This window comes from Ursus arctos, unplaced genomic scaffold (genome assembly GCF_023065955.2).
Source record: "Ursus arctos isolate Adak ecotype North America unplaced genomic scaffold, UrsArc2.0 scaffold_9, whole genome shotgun sequence".
In the NCBI taxonomy this organism is placed as follows: domain Eukaryota; kingdom Metazoa; phylum Chordata; class Mammalia; order Carnivora; family Ursidae; genus Ursus; species Ursus arctos.
In genome coordinates, this window is record NW_026623111.1 from 13,456,990 (window position 1) to 13,474,050 (window position 17,061).

Consider the following 17,061-nt stretch of genomic DNA (forward strand, 5'->3'; position numbering starts at 1 on the left):
CATCTTCTTAATCCAGTCATCTGTTGAAGGGCATCTTGGCTCCTTCCACAGTTTAGCTATTGTGGACAGTGCTGCTATGAACATTGGGGTGCATATGGCCCTTCTCTGCACTACGTCTGTATCTTTGGGGTAAATCCCAGTAGTGCAATGGCTGGATCATAGGGTAGCTCAATTTTTAACTTTTTAAGGGACCTCCACACTGTTTTCCAAAGTGGCTGTACCAACTTGCATTCCCACCAACAATGTAGGAGGCATCCCCTTTCTCCACATCCTCTCCAACATTTGTTGTTTGCTGCCTTGTCAATTTTTGCCATTCTAACTGGCATAAGGTGGTATCTCAATGTGGTTTTGATTTGAATTTCCCTGATGGCTCATGATTTTGAACATTTTTTCATGTGTCTGTTAGCCATTTGTATGTCTTCATTGGAAAAGTGTCTGAAGGCAAGGCAAGGCAAAATAAACAGTTTAGAATTGGCCAGTTTGAATAATTCTGGCATACTTCGGGCTATAGGTGTGATCTCTAGTTGCCTGGTAACTGGCCCTAAGATGATTTAGGGCAGGGGAAATGTTGGCTTGGTGAGTGAGAATCAGATAAGAAGGTGGGTAGGGACACAGGCTCGGATCTGCACATGAAAGGTACATTTCAAGGAAGCCGACATGCAGGAGAGAGATAAACATGTGGCTGATAGTTGGCCCTATGATTAGTGTGTGCCAAACAGATATGCAGAATTGAAGAGTACACTGTTAGAACGCCAGGGAGCTGCCAGACGGCTCAAATAATGATAATTCTCTTGTAATGGAGATTTTGGGGGGATTTCAAGTATATTCCACCCCTTCCGTTAGCTGTGAGATGCTGTTTTTCGTAAGTATTATAGTTGCAGGGCTGTTGGTTTTCAAGCCCACTCTGGAGCTCGGGAGCGAGGATGGGAATAGGGTTAAGTTAAAGCACCATAACACTTATTGTTCTTACTGAAAACCAGTCATTTTTCTTTAATAAACACTCCTTGGGTTGTTTCAAGCCTTTTGGTAATTTTCAGAGTTCTGAAAATGTTAATTTAGATAATATTTGCCAGTGTGCTGACTGCGTTCATGGAGGAGCAGATTTTCAGAGATTCTGCTGTTCCAGAACTGTTTTCCCCTCTCTTTTGTTGAGTTAGTGATGTTTAGAGACCCTTGCTGGCTGTTCATCTTTGTGTTTGAGAAATCCTCAGTGCTTCAGTGTGAATGATAATTTCGGGTACAGAATTTGGTGATTATGGGTGAAAGGCAAGATGCGTATACAGGCAGGGTACGCTGGACTTGTGGATATGGGGGCTTGGGTGGAGCTAGCTGCCTGGGCACTGTCTTAACTCTCCATCACAAGCATGTCTGTAGACCAGAGCAGTGAGTCTACTGTTCATTTCTCATTATGAAGAAGCACAGAGAAGGGCTGACTTGCATAGCAGCTCTGATTACAGTTGCCCAACTAACACCCTGATGGGAGCTAAAGGGCTTCTCCTGATCCTTGTACTAATTATCTGGCCTAGAACACTGGTAGGACTTTCACAACATTCTTCTGAGTATATTTTGTGTTGTGATTTCGTACGTTCATCGGATCCCTTTGTTTTTTATCTTTTAGTGATTCCTCCAAATTTCTGGTCCACCGATGACGTGCTTACTTCTGGTCCACAGATAACAAAATTATTTCTTTTTAAAAATTTTGTTTGTTTGTTTGTTTATTTATTTGACAGAGAGAGAGAGACACAGTGATCGAGGGAACACAAGCAGGGGGAGAGGAAGAGGGAGACACAGACTCACCACTGAGCAGGGAGCCTGATGCAGGGCTTGATCCCAGGACTCTGGGATCATGACCTGAGCTGAAGGCAGACACTTAATGACTGAGCCACCCAGGCACCCCACAAAATTATTTCTTCATCCTTTTCTTTTTCTTCTCCATTTTCATCCCCACTGCTCTTCTTCATCCCCACTTTCTCCTCTTCCTTTTCCCCTCTTCTTCCCATATATTTCATCTGTCATTTCTAGAGATTTGGGGCAGGGTGGGGGGGAAAGCTAACCTGATCCGCCATCTTAAACCAAGTCTGAGCATTATGTACAATAGTGAAATATAAAAAACACCTTCAGTGAAGAATGATTAATTAAATTGCAGTACACAAACATAGTGATGCATCATACAACCATGAAATATATATGTTGGACGAATGCTTAAGTCTGTGCTAAATTTGTGATACATTAAGTATAAAAAGAAGCTTCAAGTCTGTATTTATAGTAGGATTACAATAATAAACAAAAGAAAGCATTACTAAATTCCTAGAAAAAGAAAACTGGGTGGGATATGCCAAAATATTATCCAAGCACCAGCCACAAAATTGTAAAATATATCCCACCACTTAAAGGTTAATGGCTAGTGGTTAAGCCCGTGCCTGTAACTCCTTACATGCTCTGGTCCCTAGGTAATCTGTCACATCGTTCTGACTATTCTCCCCCTTGCTTGCACAGCTATGGCCACAATGACTTCTTTTTTGTTTCTTGAACATAGCAAACTTGCTTCTACCTCAGGCCTTTTCTCTTTACGGTTTCCTATGCGTGGTACATTCTTTCCCCAGGTATGCCTATAGTTTGGTCCCTTATTTCATTCAGCTTCTGATCGAACTTCACCTGCTCAGACCATCCCATAAAAATAGCATCGTTGTCTTCAGTATCACTCTCTGCCCCTTTTACTGTTTTTCCTTTGTAACACATTACTATTTAAATATATTTGTTCATTTCTTCCCCCACTAGAGGATGCATGCTATGAAATCAGAGACTTTGCCTTGTTCACTGATCTGTTTTCTGGTCCTAGAACAGTGTTTGCACATAGTGGGTACTTAATAAATGTTTGTAAAATACATGTTTTTGTGAATGAATATCTGACATAAAACAGGCAACCTGTTACTTTATCTTATTATTCTAATTAACAAAATATATCTGGAACCTAACTTCCTATTGGTTTGAGGAGTTAATATGTAGTATGGAAACAAATGTATACATTATACAATGTAGATTTTACAAATCATACTTTTTAAAGAACTGCTAGCAGTGGATGAAGCTCTATTCTATTACAGGGTTGGCTTTTTGATTTGTCAGAAAAATTAAATAAGGTAAGTGAGAATATAATCATTTGTTGAGTACCCACTATATTGTTTTTATGCATAATCTTAATTAGTATTTGCTACATACATGTGAAACAGATTATCACCCCCGATTTGCAGATGAGGAACTTGAGGCCAAGAGGATAAGTCATTTGATGAAAGTAGAAAAAATAAGTCATAGAGTCTAGATTCAAACCTACATCTTCAAGCTCTAAATCCATTGCTTTCTCCCTAGATTAATTCATTGATTTTGAAAATATTTATTGACTTCCTTTGTGCCAGGCTCTGTTTTATACAGTAGGGATATGGCAGTGAACAAAACAGAAAAAATCCTTTCGTGTTGTTACAGTCTAGTGCTGGGAGAACAAGAGACAGAAAAACAACAGTAAATTAATAAGTAAAAAGTATGTGAGACGCCCGATTAGATGTTGACTAGTTCCATGGAGAAAGTGAAGCAGAGGAGATAGGGGGTGCTGGAAGGGGTATTGATGGTGGTGAAGTTATCATTTTATTTTATTTATTTATGTTTTTTTAGAGCGGGAGAGAGAGCGAAAGAGAGGGAGTGAGAGAATCCCAAGGAGGCCCCACACCCAGCACTGAGTCTGACACAGGGCTCGATCTCACAATCCTGAGATCATGACCTGATCTGAAATCAAGAGTTGGGTGCTTAACTGACTGATCCACCCAGGTGTCCTGAGTTAGCACTTTAAATAATGTGGTTGGGAAAGACTTTACTGAGAAAATGACATCTGAACGTCGATCATCTGGGTAAAGAGCATCCTGGGCAGAGGGGGCAGCAAGTGTAAAGGCTCTGAGGCTACCGTGTATTTGATGTATTTGAGAAAAAGCAAGGAAGCCAGTGTGGCTGGAGTAGAAGAATTAAAGTGGAGAGTAACAGGAGATCAATGTCAGGCGGGTAAAGGAGAGGGAATTCGATAGTTAAAGACTTTGTAGGAGAACTTAAGGACTTTGGCATTTACTCTGTGAGTAAACAGAGGAGCTTTTGGACAGGTTTGAGCAGAAGAATGAGGTGATAAGATTTATACGTTAAAAGGATTCATGTGATTTATGTTGACTGAACAGATGTGGCTTGGAAGACCAAAAGTTTAGTTTTTATCCATCTTAAGTTTGAGATGCCTGACATCTCAAGTAGAAATATTGAGCAGGCAACCAAACACAGAGTCTGGAATCCAAGTGAGAGGTCTGAGCTGGAGATATAAATTTGGAAATTGTCAGCATATTGATGGTATTTAAAGTAATATGTTTGCATGAGAGCACCTAGGGAATGAGTGAAGATGGGAAAGAGGTCCAAAGATTGAAACCTGGGGCTCCAACATGAAGAACTAGCAAAAGAGACTGAGAAGGAGCATCCCAGGAGGCAGGAAGACAACCAGGAGAATGAGGTGTCCTAGAAGCCAAGAGAAGCAAGTGCTGAAAGGAGGAGCAAGTAGTCAACTGGGTAAAATGGTCCAGAACTGTGGAAGGAAGAGGAAAGAGAGAAATATTTAGAGATCTGTCCCTTTGTTTCAGCTAAGAGAATTTTCTTCCTCCCCAGATCCTCTGTAAGTTCAGCCATGTGGTGATGTAAGGTGATGGGCTGGGTTGGGTGCCATGGTTGACTTGTTTTTGGTATGTGTAATCCCCCTGTCCCTTCTCTGCCCTGATTACTGAAGATCCTGGCAAGGAATATATCCATGGGGATCTGTGCATTTGCTATGTCTGGCTTGTAGACGAGTAAATACAAATGCTGCTTTATCAATTTACAGTACAATTGCTCTGTGGCCAAAAGCAGAGTTGGAAGTCTGCCTCCAACTGCCTCCAGGATAGAGGCCAAACTCTTCAGCACACCATATCGGTCTTCATCAGATGGCTTCATTTGTTGCCATCCTCCCACTTTTCGACCTCCTCTAATTCACCTCCTTCTCCTCCCCCTACCACACATCTCCTATGCTCCATTTACACTGGACTTCTTGCTCTTTTCTAGGCACACTGTGCTTTTCTACTGTTCTGCCCTTCACACATGCTATTCCTTATGCTTGCAATGTCCTTCCCTGCTTTTCTGTTCACGAAGGCATTACCGGTCCTTGGAAGGCCAGCTCATTTGGAATTTTTGCTGTGAAGTCTTTCTAATCCCCAGGCTGGAATATTTCTTTCTTTCTCTGCTTACTCATCTATGGAATTTTCAGTGTATTGAATTGCTTATATGTCTGACATTTCTCATCAGATTTTATGGTCCCCATAGTCAAGGATCTTACTAATCTCAGTATTCCCTACTCTATCTGGCACGTAGTAGGTACTTAATGATAATAATAGCTAACTTAAAAAAAACCTTTATAATATGCTTGCTTTTTCTTAGTGCTTTTGCATGTATTTTTTCTCATTTTATCCTCATAACAACTCTCTGAGGTAAGATCAATTATTTTCCTATGCTATAGGTGAAGAAACTGAGATTCACAGTAGTTACGAAATGGCCAAAGGTTACATAATCTAGACTTCAAATCTCTTGACTGCGGGGACTGAGCACTTAATTTCTGTTCTACACATTTTGATAAAAGAGAAAGGAAAGAAGGGTTAGGAATGGAAGTTCTTTTTGGGTTTTGGGGTGTCCAAAGCTCCCATATTTTCAACTTTCTTTAATTTCTAAAGTAATGTGCCTGGCATTTACCAGCTTTCTAAATGATTATGTGGCATCCTTTCCCCTTTCACATGTATTATAATAGTCCTGTTTGTTTACCCAGGAAATGTTCAGTGAGGATCTGTGCCTTAGGTGTGCCTAGCCAGGAAACTATGTGCAGACCAGTGTCCAGGCAAAGTCTCCATGTAGTCAGGAGTGGTGGGGCAGGAGAGCTGCGGAACCATTGAAGAGGCAGGTCTACCACATTGTGGAGGTCCTGGAGGAATCCATCTCATTGTGTTCTCCTGTGAATGGTGACTTCAGGGCAGATGGTAGAAAGAGAGAGGTGAGTAGATGGTCAGTTATATGTATGTCAACTTGGCTAGGCTGTGATCCCCACTTAGTCAATCAAATACTCTTCTGGGTGTTGCCGGGAAGGTATTTGGTAGATGGTTAACATCTATAATCAGTTGACGCTAAGTAAGAGATTATCCTGAAAAATCTGGGTGGGCCTGATCCAACTCGTTGAAAGTCCCCATGAACAGAATTGAGGTTTCCTGGAGGAAGAAGAAATTCTACTGGTGGGCCTGCAAGTGTCAGCTCCTATAGGAGAGTATCCAGCATGCCCTTGGTCACAGCCTGTCTGGAGGATTTTGGACTTGCCTAGCCAGCCCTACAACTGTGTAAGCCAATTCCTTGCAAGAAATCTCTCTTTTTATCTTTTTCTCTCTATAGCTCTACATATCCCGTTGTCTTTATATATCCTATTGGTTCTGTTTTTCTGGTGGAAGCCTGATTGATATAGTGAGCAAGTCAAAAGAATGTCTATAACAAAAGTTAAAAAGGAAAAATAACTGAGTAAAAGAAAGAGAAGAATATGATAATATTATAATAGATAATATGAGGAAAGGTCAAGGAGTATAATTGGAGGATTAATTGTCATCCCTTAAGATTCTGCTTGGGTTCTTCCTTATCCACACTGCCTTCCTTTGCCTCCTAGCCTGGGCAATTATTCTTATTTTGTCTTGTCTGTTGTCATCTATCATGACAAAGGTATTGTAATTACAACCTGATATGTTGTGATCCCCACCCTGCTTTCCCATGCCCTGGTATGTAAGTTTTGAGATCTTAGAGTATAATTCATTGCCTTATCCCTAGTACCCAGTGCAGTGCTTGACTCATATTAGAAGCTGAGCAAATATTTGTTGATAAGTGGATGAGAGTTCACAGCCTTAGGAGTTCAGAGATGCCCAGCCCAGGCCAGCCCATGGACCAAGGAGAGCTTCTGGAAGAAGCAGCCTCTGCGAACCATCAGAAGGGAAACTCCAGCCATGTGTCTTGGATCTCTTTCCCTCCTTCCATTTATTGATGCCTTCAGGAGCACACAATTTGCTGGGTCCCCTTCTCCGCAAGATGGCCCCTCCAACATACTTCTAGTGCCTTCAGGAAATGGCAGTCAGGGTTTCCTACTGGATACTCCTACATTGAAAGACCCACTAGCCATTTTGCAACACACTGGCAACTCTCACAAGAGTACCCAGATATCTTGAGGGTCTTGTGGGTGTTTCCATCTTCACCACATATTTTCCCTGGTCTCCTTTCATCCTTCTCTTTTTTGACACCAGAGTTTGGACCATCTCAGAAGGACACAGATGTTCTGCATTGGTGTTCTATCTTTGCAAAGTGAGAGGCAAAGGTGTTTCCCTGCAGGAAACAGAGCAGAGGCTCTTCTAGAAGGAAAACATCCACTCTAGGGATGCTCTGAGAGGGTCCAGGCATTGACTTCCTCCTGAAGACTTTCCTCTTTGGCAGTCTGAAATTAGGACTCACTTCCTGGGAACTACATGGAAAGGAAGATGTGAAACAGCTTCTTCCTTCTATTCCTTAGGGATCTGCATCCTTTGAACTTATTTTGTTGTCTGCTTCTCATCTCTTTGGTGGAAGCTAAAGGAAACAGGCACCTCATGCCTCTTCATTGAACAAAAATCCCCCATGCGCTACCCTTTGGCCCAGGACATGTTCAGCTCTTTTAATCATATTAAAAGATGCCACCACATATCCCATTTCTGATGAGCCAGTGCATTTATATGTCACTCAAATATTCACTCCTATTATAAATACTCAATGGCAGCCAGCAGGCTAGGAGCTGGTGATACCACCTGAGCCAGGTTCTGGCTATATGGGAGCCCCCTTGACAGGTCAGTTTCTCTGCCAGGCTGCTTTTGTGGGCTGGAGGCTATTTCTTCACAGCTAGTCCTCTGGAATAGCTGCCCAGGGCTCCACTCTATGACAAGGGATGAGGATGGGGACAGGATTGCTTCTCATCGTTCCTTCCACTGCCCACGCTGCTTTGGGGTTGCCTGCCAGAGCTAATTGCTGATAAGAAACTATTTCTCTCAGTTGTTGCAGGAACTAGAATTGATAGTAAAAATGAAAATACAACAGGGGAAATCTTTGATTCTAGGACTGGGGCAGGAAATAAAGAAGATGAGCCTGGTGCATCTTATAGTACCCAAAAGTAAGGAAGAGCCAACCCACCCCCAAAAAAAACCCCCCACATTGAAAGATATATGTCACTGGGGCACAGGAGGCAATGGAAAGAAATGTCAATAGCCAAAGCTGGAACAATTTAAATCAAATAAATTTAATTTTAATAATTTTAAATAATTTAATTTTAAATAATTTAATTAAAGAATAAAAGTAATATTGGATTATAACCCAAGGTATACAATAAATATCCATGAATGTACACTGACATAGATGAATGATCAAATAAAGAAATAAATAAATAAGGAAGAAGAGACAAATCCCCAATGCAGAAAACATCCAAACAGTTGTGTAGATGCTCCACCCTAAAGAAGGGAAGCATGACTTCTCACTCTTTAAGTGTCGGCTGCACCCACTGGCTTCTTTACAAAATATAGACAGTATAGAATGGTGGAAAAAGTAACTTTGTAGAGAACAAACCTGACAAACACTACTTCAGCCAGCTGATCAAGCTTGACATCAACAATAATTACATTGATGGTATATACCCTTGATATGATGTGGTGAAAAGGGCCCTTAACCTCTGTAATCTTCCTCCCTCAAATCCATAACTCCAGCCTAAACATGCGAACAATATCAGACAAATGTTTGGGGCATCCTGCAAGACACCTGATCAGTACTACTCAAAACTGTGTAGGTCATAAAAACAAAGAAAGTCTGAGAAACTGTTACAGCCAAGAAGAGGTTACAGGGACGTGATAAATAAATGTATTGAGTGCAGTATCCTAGATAGGATCCTGTAACGGCAAAAGGACATTAGGTAAAAACTAAGGAAATCTTAATAAACTATGGATTTTGTTTAATAATGATGTATAGATATTGGCTCATTAATTGTAACAAAGGTACCACATTAATGTAAGATGTTAATAATAGGGTATACTGTGTGTTAGGGAGGGTCTGTGGGAACATGGGAATGTTGTACCATTTGCTCAATTTCTCTGTAAATCTAAAATTGTTCTTAAAAAATTCTGTTAAAAAAACAGAGGAGAAAAAAGGGAAAAAAGACATAAGGGCCTGCTGTGGTGGTATAGGTGTGTAGAATTAAGTGTGTGTACACACACATACACATACATGCACACAGAGATCAACACCTTACAACAATCTGGTAAAATGAAAGCTAAGATACTGCAAAGAAATTATGATGTCTCAACTGTCTTTTACCTCACTCATCTTCCTAGTAAGTCTTTGGCACTATTGATTCTCATGACCATGATCTCTTGGAGAGAAAGGGAGAGAAACAAGAAAGGATCTGCTGGGTGCTGTGCCTACTTGGAATACTTCCCATCTTCTTGAAACCTACCTATTGTGTAAGGTTTTGTTTATTATGGTTAAGGTACTATGAAGAAAGGTGAGGGAGAGATAAGTAGCTCATAGGCTAAACTCGTAGGATCTCTTAACCCTCACTCTTCAAATTCAGAATTGCCTTAAATGGAAAGGAGAGCATATACTCTTTTGAAGGAAAATATCATTCTGTATGATATGTGTAATATGCCCTCTTGATGTATCAGTATGGTCCAGCAATGGTCACAAATCCTCAAGAGTGTTAAATTGAATTACTGAAAAGGACAGACGTTTGGCAAAATGGTAAACAAAAACAAAAGCAAAAAAGAGAGAAAGAAAGAGAAGAAAGAAAGAAAGACTTCTGGGGACTTTAGGTTCAGTGTCAGCTGTGCCTAAATTGAGAGATAAGAGAAACTGAAGGGTTGTTAAAGAATGTAACAACATTACTCTGCTTCAGGGAAATACAAGTCAAAACCACAATGAGATACCACCTCACACTAGTCAGAATGGCTAAAATTGACAACTCAGGAAACAACAGATATTAGCAAGGATGTGGAGAAAGGGCAACCCTCTTACACTGTTGGTGGGAATGCAAACTGGTGCAACCACTCTGGAAAACAATATGGAGGTTCCTCAAAAAGTTAAAAATAGAGCTACCCTATGACCCAGCACTTGCACAATTAGGTATTTATCCAAAGGATACAAACATAGTGATTTGAAAGGGCACATGCACCCCAATGTTTATAGCAGCAATGTCTACAATAGCCAAAATATGGAAAAAGCCCACATGTCCATCGACAGATGAATGGATAAAGAAGATGAGGTATGCATATATAGAGATAGATAGATAGATAGATAGATAGATAGATAGATAGATAATGGGATATTACTAAGCCATCAAAAAGAATGAAATCTTGCCATTTGCAATGACATGGATGGAGCTAGAGGGTATTATGCTAAGTGAAATAAGTCAGTCAGAGAAAGACAAATACCATATAATTTCACTCATACGTAGAATTTAAGAAACAAAACAGATGAACATAGAGGAAGGGAAGGAAAAATAAGATGAAAATAGAGAGGGAGGCAAATCATAAGAGACTCAACTCTAGGAAACAAACTGAGGGTTGCTGGAGGGGAGGTGGGTGTGGGGATGGGGTAAGTGGGCGATGGGCATTAAAGAGGGCGCTTGATGTTATGAGCACAACAGGGTGTAATATGGGACTGATGAATCACTAAATCCTACCCCTGAGACTAATAATATGCTATATGTTAACTAGGTTGAATTTAAATTAAAAAAAAAGAAAAAAAGAAAAAAATACTATGACAGAAAGAAGTAAGTTGTTTGTATTGACACATTTTCCAAACCAAAGTCAGGACATAAGGCTGGCAAGCACGAGGGAATTTATATGGACAAAGGGATGAACACTTGCAACCAAGGCTGCTTTGTGAAATCTGGGTCACAGAATCAATGAAAAGTGAAGATGTTGGGAAAAAGAAGAGATAGGTAAGTAGGTTAAGGAGAGATAAGCTGTTGATCCTACCAATCCTATTTACCTTTTGTGATTCATGTGCATAATGGCCAAACCAATATCCAGCCTTTCTTTCTTTTCTTTTTTTTTTTTCCAAACTCAACGAACCTCTATTTTATTGTGTGGAAATATGCCTAGCTACAAAAGGCATTTCCCAACCTCCCTTTCAGCTGTAAGTAGCCATGGCACATGGTTCTGGACAATGAAATGTAAGCAGAAGTTCTTGGGAGGAGCATCTGCGAAAATTCTTGTAAAGGAACAGAATTAGTTGCCCTTTGTCTCTACCCTCTTTTTAACTCGGACACAGACTCAACATTAGATATGAAGGAACAGTTTTGTCACAGTGATGCAGCAGAATGGAGGACACCTACAAAGGAAGAATGATGGAGTAGGATATTAGAAAGAACCCAGATCCTTGAAGACATCACAGTGTTACTATATCATTCCTGGACTGCCAGACTCTGGACTCATTTTACATAAGAAAAATGAAACGCCTGAATTGTTTAGATCACTATTGTTATGGTTTCTGTTATTTCCAGGGGACCTTCAGCTTTAATAGATAGACCTCTTAATTGGAGTATTTGTTGCATACCACAACAATTCTTCCAAGCAGTGACTGAGAAAAAGCACTGTTAGGACTAATGCGATCTCTGCTCTACCCCATTAAGAATATAAATCTTTGAATATAAATCTTCCTGAATATACCTTAAATGAAGTCGGTGCTGACATTTTGGTTTCTTTCCTAACTGAAAATGATACCCTGTGGCTGAGAGATGGCATGATGAAATGAAGGCCGAGGACTTTTGTTTGAGAACCACTTAATTGCCATCAACCTGTGTAATGTGTGGGAACTCTCTTAATCTTTTTATACTCCTGTTTCTTTGTACACAAAATGGGGTTAACGGTATCTTATAAGATTATTGTGAAAATGGAATGAGATATGTTGTGCATAGAATTTAGCATGACTCCTGGCAGGTTGTAAATACTCACTAGTAAATGGTGGTTATTATTTCAAATACATTTTTAAAAAGCTTTTCAAATTGTAGAGAGTTATACAAGGATAAAGCATCATTCTTCCGGTTATGACTGTGTCTCAGCTCCAAACCCTCCTTTCTAGATTTAGCTCCGCAAGGTTGGGGAAGTCCTCTTGAGAGCAGCTCTCTGTTGTTCCTCCATGAGGGGGCGCTAGTGGGAGACTGCGGGTCTGGAGGCGGAAGGGGCGTGCTCCTTCCTCCCTGCTTCCTGTTCCTGTGAGCTGCGCTCTGGCGAGGCTTTTGTGTGTCTGGTCGCGCTTCCTTCCCGGAGTCAGAATTGAGCCCAGTTTGTGTTTTTTCCAACGCTTCCAAATACTGCGCTCCACTTGGGAGTTAGCAGCGTCAGACACACCTCCTTTTGTTAATGTATTTATTTTTTTTGGAAAGAGGCTTTGAGAAGAAAAAAACCACGGGCCAGAGAGATACGGACTAGAAAATAAACACACATGTAAGCTGTTTTGCTAATTTTTAAAAATTTTTAAATCATTTTTTAAAGATTTATTTATTTTAGAGAGCGAGCGCACGCCTGTGGCGGGGCGGGGGGGCGCAGAGGGAGAGGGAGAGGATCTCCAGCGGACTCCCTCCTGAGCACAAGAGCTGACCCTGAGATCATGACCTGAGTGGAAATCAGGAGTTCTACGCGCAACCACCTGAGCTGCGCCGGCACCCCTGTTTTGCTATTTTCAAATAACCACCATAAGTTAGTACGAGAATGCCCTGCACTAAAGCCGCACAATAAGGATTCAGAGATGGAGGCGTTCCCTTCGGCAAGGCTGAAGATCTCCGTCTTTGGTATTTGGAACTTTGGCCGCAGTCCCTGTTTTTCGTGGAGCCCTGGGTGTGTGGGATAGTCCGTGCTTATAGGCAGATTTGAATGGAAGAACGGCCTCTTGGCCCAAGTAGGAGTAGATGTGTTTAGTTTCATGGGTCAGGGAACTCCCGAAGTTCCCTACAATGCAGAGTCCTGCGGGATTGTACCTTTTGTCGAACTTCTTAATGGGTCCTTCTCTGTTATATTTCTTCAATGTCTGAGTAGCACACTCCACAGAGTCCTGTTTGCATCTCCTTCGACATATCCCTATTTTTGATTGTGGCCTTTTGGTTGCACGTAGTTACCGTGGTTACCGTGGAGCAGGAGCTGGCACATGGAAACGGTCTCCTGGTGGATGGCGAGGCTCAGGCAGGCTGCCCCACACCTTTTTAGAAGCCTCTCCGTTTTAGGCTCTCAGGCCCGTGGGCTTCCTAGCAGCTCTTTTACCAGCACCCGCTGTGCACCACTCCCTCCTCAGATCTCTGTTTCAGCTCTGCAGGACCCCTCCAAACTTCTACATTTTAATAATTCCAGCCTCTTTTTGTTTCTCATCCCTAAGCCTGTTAGCTGTTTTCCTGCAATTGCTACCTCTGTGCTGGAATCAGCCTATATTGGCTTGTGAAAGCCTATTGTTAAATTTTCAGGAATTTTGCAAGTCAGTTGTTAAACTGTTGGTAGCTGGAAATCTGCCAATCTACCACAGTGGGAGTATTTACACCAAGGAAATTGGCAAATGCTGCAAACCAGGTTTCCCCAAAGAGAGAGCTAGTTGTAAACACTTAAAAGCCCACTATTACTTAGAGTTCTTTTTCTCCTTCAGCTACCTAGTTAATAACTCTATAGTTAGTTAAGAATACTTACAATGTTCAATTAGTTGAATATTTTCTTTATTCAATTAGTGTGGTTTCTGTATCCTGAATGGATCGTGAATGATACGTAACCTGTAGAGTCGTGCCTCTATCAACCCTAGTTGTACTCCGTGGAGACTGGTAAGTGTGTAGTTTTGTATTGTTTTGTCTTGTTTTTTGACAAATTTCTTCTGTAGAAAGTGCCTGACACTTTTTATGTCAATAGCATGAGTTGATGCTGGTTCAAAGTCTTCAGCTGTAATGTGGAAAGCTATCTTGCCTGTTTTAGGATGTAGTTTGTAATTCTTTCCTCTGTATAGAAGGGATTGAGATATGACCACTAACTGAATTTTTGCTGAGCAAGGAGGATGGTATGTTTATTGGAAAAAAAACAAAAACCGAAATAAAACAAATAAATCAAATCCCGTTTTAAACACGTTAGGGTTCTCTGGCTCACAGGGAATCCTATTATAAATCTTTTGTAAAAGAAACCACCATTCCCTGTTCTGGCAGTGGTATAGATTTGGTTTCACATGTCAGGTTTCTAAAAAGCTAGGTATACTTGATATCTCTGATTCCTTAATATATACACTCTGGCTCTTGATAACTATATGCTTCTCTTGAAGCTTTTGATCTCCATTTTAACTGCATAATTTTGCTTATTAGACTTGGAGAAACCTTTCATTGGCTCTCCAAAGCTTTGATCTTGCTCAACATGTCTAGGAGGCTCCACAAGGTTATATTCTAAAAAGAGATGCCAATATTCTAACATAATCATCAAAATAACTTGTAAGAAAAAGCAAACTTTTCACACAAATCCTATATTTAAAGATGCTTTCCTTCCAATAACATTCATTAAGCGACCATCTGTTTGCCTTTGATTATCATCTGGACCACTAATAAGCGAGTTTAATCTGAGCAGTGTTATTTGCACGCTACTTCTAAATTTAGTGCTTTTCAAAGAAGTCAGCAAGGCTGGCCTCCAGGAAATATTGGCTTTGATGTAACATCTGGTTTTCAGGGAGTTTCTATGTAGTGCCCAACTGGGGGGTGGACCAAAGGGCAAAGGGAAATAAAGTGACTTGCCCAGAGTCATGTAATTGGTTGATGACTTAACCTGAATTACCTGCGGTTTCTATCTGTGGCTAAAAGTTCTAGCCTGTGTATTTCTATTCTGTGTATTGTATAGATACCGTAGCCACCCCCCATCCCCAGATAGTCACAAAGAGATATGTGTGGATCCGTAAGACTAATTATTAACTTATTTATTTGCATTTGTCTTTTTTGGTGTTTCCTCTCTATATTTTGAGAAATTTCTCTGCATTATCTTCTTCTTTTTTTTTTTTTTTTTTTTTAAAGATTTTATTTATTCATTCGACAGAGATAGAGACAGCCAGCGAGAGAGGGAACACAAGCAGGGGGAGTGGGAGAGGAAGAAGCAGGCTCATACCAGAGGAGCCTGATGTGGGGCTCGATCCCATAACGCCGGGATCACGCCCTGAGCCGAAGGCAGACGCTTAACCGCTGTGCCACCCAGGCGCCCCTGCATTATCTTCTTCTTAATTAAAAAAATGATTTGAAATAACAGTAAACTGTTATTGCCTGCAAAAACTTCTCTACAGGGGCGCCTGGGTGGCACAGCGGTTAAGCGTCTGCCTTTGGCTCAGGGCGTGATCCCGGCGCTCTGGGATTGAGCCCCACATCAGGCTCCTCCGCTGGGAGCCTGCTTCTTCCTCTCCCACTCCCCCTGCTTGTGTTCCCTCTCTCGCTGGCTGTCTCTATCTCTGTTGAATAAATAAATAAAATCTTAAAAAAAAAAAAAAAAAAAAAAAACTTCTCTACAAGTAAACCGATTTTTTTCCTTTCAAGGGAAATGGAAGGTCAAATTGAGTGGCTAACTCACTTGATTTGAGGGTGACTGAAAGGCATCATCAAGAGCCAAGCTTTTTCCCTTCTCAATTGTTTTCTCCTTTTCCCCTCCTTTCCCCTTCCCTGGGCTGGAGCTAACAGAGCTGTCAACACCTAATATGCCTGATTATATGGAAAGTTCAAGGTTATAATGCTTTTATTATAAAATAAATTCTTTTTTGTTACTTTACTGGGTCAATAATCAATATGTGATTTTAATATCCTAATACTAGTTATAACATAATATATTCAGTCTAATTAGTGCTTTTAGCTTTAAAGCTATTTTCACATTTATGGTTTAATTTAATCTTCTCAGGCTTTTATTATAAAATAATTTGCATATTATGTATGCTCAGGATTGTTTTCCCATCACCTAAAAGGCCACTTGAATTTTTGTACAGCCAACCATATCTTAATATCTTATAAATTAAGAAAATTAAAATTCTAATCTGACAAATTGGGGTTTAAGTCTCAGTTCTACTGGCTGTGTGACCTTGGGCAAATCATTAGATCTTTCTAACCTTCAGTGTCCTCATGTGAAATACCTGTCTCATAACACCAAGAGAGTGAAATGAGATTATATGTAAAGCTGTTAGCTCAGTAGTCTGATACACATTGAAAGGTCAGAAAATAGTCCTCAATTTTCTTTCTTATTCTTTTTCTTTTCTTTTTTTTTTCTATAAAGTACATTAGTGTCCTGTGCTGGTTTGTCCTGTGCCCATTTCTGCCTGACTCTTAAGAGATTTTGTGAAAATCAGTCACCCCACCTAGTGGGGTGAGAGGGATCTTGGAAATCTTAGAAACCTGAATTACAATTTTAAATGGAATGGTGTGCAAGAGACTTTTGTATTTGGCTGGACAAGATCCATTCCTTTAGCTTTAGGTGGTGTCACCTCAAATTCCCTTTAAGAGAGTTCCTCTTGCTCTTTTCTATGCCATCTCAGGAGTAGATCATAAAACTGATGTGTCCTTCCTTAGCCAAGGTCTGGGTATGAGACCTAAACCATTTAAGTTGTGCTGGTTCTCCTGGGCTTTTGAATCCTGGTGAAATAACACAAGGGCATGACTGTAGCTGCTCCTACTGGTAGTGCTATCACTCTGTTCTTGCCTTGAGATACCAAGTCCTGCCTTAGTTGTGGTCCTTCCCTGATCTGGTTCTCCTGCCTTCCTTTTGATTCTGAGAGCTACCCAATATCCCTTTTCTAATGTTCTTTACTGCCTAAGGTAACCAGAGTTGGTTTCTGTTTCTTGCAACCATAGACTCTCAAGCAGTAACAAGTGGTCTGGGGACATTGCATTCCCTCTTTTACAGATTTTTTATATAGATTAGAAAACTGGGTGAAATCCCTTGGCTGAGATCA

General features: G+C 40.7%; 1 pseudogene; it reads right to left on the bottom strand.

The window, feature by feature from the left end:
- Nucleotides 1-12,876: 12,876 nt before the first annotated feature.
- LOC113266723 (dynein light chain 1, cytoplasmic-like) lies at nucleotides 12,877-15,001 on the bottom strand (annotated as a pseudogene).
- Between the last annotated feature and the right edge of the window lie 2,060 nt (nucleotides 15,002-17,061).